The 3,964-nt window shown below is 35.8% G+C and overlaps 1 long non-coding RNA gene across 1 annotated transcript in view; it reads left to right on the forward strand.

The window, feature by feature from the left end:
- The first annotated feature begins 3,277 nt into the window (after positions 1-3,277).
- Positions 3,278-3,964, forward strand: part of LOC117108459 — a 2,043-nt gene continuing 1,356 nt past the window's right edge. The window contains exon 1 of the long non-coding RNA XR_004445372.1: positions 3,278-3,412. This is a non-coding gene — a long non-coding RNA (uncharacterized LOC117108459). The remainder of the gene's footprint in view (positions 3,413-3,964) is intronic.

Genomic DNA, 3,964 nt, shown 5'->3' on the forward strand with positions numbered 1-3,964 from the left:
AATTGATGAGACGCTCGAGGCCTTCCCCTGTCTCTTATACACATCTAGATGTGTATAAGAGACAGAGTTATACAGTAATATATTAATTTAGCATCAATCAATTATTAGTATGCAGTGGTATATGCATTGAATATGATTGAAATAAATTAATATCAGTGTATGTGGGGAGAGTTATGGACTTTTCAAAGTTGCAAAATATTAATTTTTAATTTGAGTTCTGTTGCTAAATATTATGGTGCCTAAATAATTTACCCAACAGTCTCCTATTTGCAATGCATATCTGATTTTACTCGGAAAATTGGCAACTTGGATTGACTGCATGGTTTATTTGTAAAATATAGAAACTTGTAAAAAAAATGTTATAAATTTAGGTACAGTGCCAGACTCAAATTATATACTGTATTTTTGTTTAATCGTGCTTTCATTAATAATAATAGTTTGAATGAATTGATGTTGTTTCTGAATTGAAGCATCTTAGGGGATACAGGTACAGTATATGCATTATCCATGAGATGGAAATTTTTATTTCTGAATAAAGTAAAGAATAGCATGTATGTGTGTTCAAATTATTATTTTTGTTCAGTATATTTTTATTTCTATAGAATGTATACAATTTGTAAAGATAGATAGATAGAATTGTAATATATATACCGTACTCGCGCGAATAAGCGCCCGGGCTCTTAAAATATTTTTTGCACTTTTTGAGGGGCGCTTATTCAAACGGTGCGCTTATCAAATCAGAGTGGAAATTGAGGGGGCTCTTATGGAAATAGATGATAATCAAGGGGTTCTTAATCTTATGAGAACTTATTAAATTCAAGAGGCACATTTTGAATGAAAAACGATTATACAAGGACATCAGGAAACAGCAAATTACGAATGGTGGTGCGGCCGAAAAGATAATCGTCCAGAGAGCATGGCTTGTCATGACAAGAATGTAATTGTGGGTACAGTATTACATAGCAGAAAAGCAGATAAAATTAGTGGTGGTGGTTAGTTTGTTGGCCATCGGCCGATTGAGATTAGCAGGATGGCATCATATTGCAGGTTTTCTTAAAAACTCAGATGAGAATGTGTTGGGTTATAGAAAAATGTAAGAAGATAAAAGTTGGAAATATACTGTCTGTCCAGGGAGCTCTCATCTGTCCAAGATAAATATCCTCATTTTGATATTGACTAAAGGAGAATGTGATTCCACTCCACACCTTAAATCATGCCAACATCTACAGTCTCGGATTGATTTAATTATTGAGGGGCGTAAATTATTAAGGGGGAGCTTATTCAAACAGGGCGGTTAAAGAAATTTTCACGTTAGGGGCACTTATTCGAGAGGGGTGCTTATTCAAACGGGGCGCTCATTCGCTCGAGTACGGTATTAGTAATAATTACTATATGTTGATCTAAAGGCTGCCTTTGACCGGGACTCTGGAAACTTTATCCGTAGCATTCCCGATAAAATCCTGTCACTAATACTACAAGAACTCTACTCTGATACCATCAGCTGAAATAGCTGACTGGTTTAACTCGCTAGTTGGGTTCGCTAGGGATGTGTACTTGCACCCACTGTTTAATACTTCTGTTGACTTCACCATAAAGCACACCCTTCATGAAGAATTTGCCAAATCTGTCGACCCAACATTAATCTCCAATTTGGAATACGCAGATGTTGTTGCCATAATTGCTGAGACGCTCGAGGCCTTAACAGAAACTCTAGCAGTAAAATGGGTGAAGAAGCAAGAAATCTTAGGCCTCGAGATAAATTGGGCTAAAAATAAACTACAATCTTTTAGTGACTTTCTCGACCATCCAGAAAACACCATTATACCTGGCATTCGGGTTGATGTAGCAATCATTTACTTATCTAGGCAGCATTTTCACCTCCTGCAAATCGAGTCCTGACGTTATCAGACGCATGTCCGTTGGTGATTTTTTTTTCATCATCAACATACATAATTACAAGTACTGTACTGTACAGTGTAGCATATTTTACATTAATAACATTAAATGAATGAATGAATTAATCCATCAATTAAATTATTAATCATATAATCAATTAAATAATTATTAAAATTATAAAGAGACTGATGCTGATGTACTGATGCGTTATGTTTCATTATTAATAATGAGGAACTCAGGCTCTTCAAGACAGTTGATCTTTGATTGCCGAAAATCGCTGATAAAAGATCATGAGAATTTTTTTTGCGCTTCATTTTGACTGAGAAAGCTATATCCCTAGCCTATATCAATATGCTGTCTCTTATACACGTCGGGGAAGACGAGTACATTCCGTCGGGGAATAATTAAAAAAAAAATTAAAAGTAAATGTTTTGACATCTCTGCTCTTTTAGCAACCATATCGCCTTCATTGCGTTCTACTCGGGGTTCTACTATGACAAATACTCGATGGATATCATCATGATGCATGGAATACATCTTGATCGGGGAAGCAACCTCGTGTTTACAGTTTGCAGGCAAAATTTCCAAAATATAGAACTTCACTTTGAATTATAAGCTTTCTGTGATGTTCCCTCCCAGTGACATTGTGTTTTATTAATATATCGTAGTATAATAATGTTACAAATTGGTGGCCTTACAATTTACAGTAAGACATTACTCTTATTCGTAATTTTGTTATTAATAATTCACAATCACATGGATTATGAAAAATCTCGGTTTCGCCATGATTGGAGGATAGTATTGTAATGTAATACGGTGTTTTTTTTTAATAATATAAAATTGAAAACTGATTTGAAAATAAGTTAGTTAGTTGGTTACATTGCATAGGCCTACTCTTTGTTTCTTGTTGTTTTATTCCATCTAGATGTGTATAAGAGACAGAATTTAGGTACAGTGCCAGACTCAAATTATATATTTTTGTTTAATCATGCTTTCATTAATAATAGTTTGAATGAATTGATGTTATGTTTCTGAATTGAAACATCTTAGGAAATACAGGTACAGTATATACATTATCCATGGGATGAACATTTTTATTTCTGAATAAAGTAAAGAAAAGTATGTGTATATTTAGTTTTACATGTATTTATCTCTTTTTATTGTCATTACACAAAAATACCTAAAAAATGAGCTTATATTTACGTTACTTTTGGCATTGTAAAGTAAAATTTCAGCAGCCAAGAAAGTTCTTTCAGTGAAAAGTCATAGAGATAATATATCTTTATGGATAAAGTTGACGAGAATGCCTAGTCGCCTGATTGGACGAGGAGTAGATGACGTCATCAACTTCACTTCAATTCCCATCATGCAGTTGCAAAATGGCAGGAAGTTTGAAATTCAATTTGCACAACACAACAAAAAAGTAGTAGAGAAGCAGCGCGGTGGACAAGAAGGCGTTTGTTATTATAGGCCTAGCCTAGCCTAGAGAGAAGCTTTGTATTGCAGTAAATAAAAGGTAGTTTTCAGGAAGGAATAATTCATGACAATATATACATTTGTGACTGTGAAATATTATGGTTTTGTTGCTAGTTTGGTCTGACCTTTTTATCCTTACAACCAACTCAGTTCAGTGTCACTGCAGCGGTTTGGCCTAACTTGGCTATAGGGCGTAGGCCTAGATTTGAGCGCCGAGGGTGGGCAGTCAGGCTGGCCTAGGGCCTCTGTGTTTAGGCGGCTGACAGACGACCGGGTCCACCTAAGTAGTGTGAACTAGGCCTAATGGGCCCACCCACAGTGTTGCAGTAAAGTAAGGCCTAGGCCTACGTACGTGGGGAAATAATATCCTCCATTGGCCGATGATACTGGAACTGGATCGCTCTAGCCTACCTAGGGCCTAGCCTACTCACTCAGCCATCAAATTTTTTAAAATATCTGTATTTAATATTTCAATGCCTGAACAATGTTACTGTAGGCCTCAAGGCACTAGTCTAGCCTATATCAATATGTATTGAAGTAAGCACTACTCATTTATCTATTCTGTTGTTGTGTTCCCCCCCCCCCCCCATTT

The sequence above is a fragment of the Anneissia japonica genome, unplaced genomic scaffold (genome assembly GCF_011630105.1).
Source record: "Anneissia japonica isolate Jap-2015-1 unplaced genomic scaffold, ASM1163010v1 scaffold3940_len624931_cov186, whole genome shotgun sequence".
Classification (NCBI taxonomy): Eukaryota; Metazoa; Echinodermata; class Crinoidea; order Comatulida; family Comatulidae; genus Anneissia; species Anneissia japonica.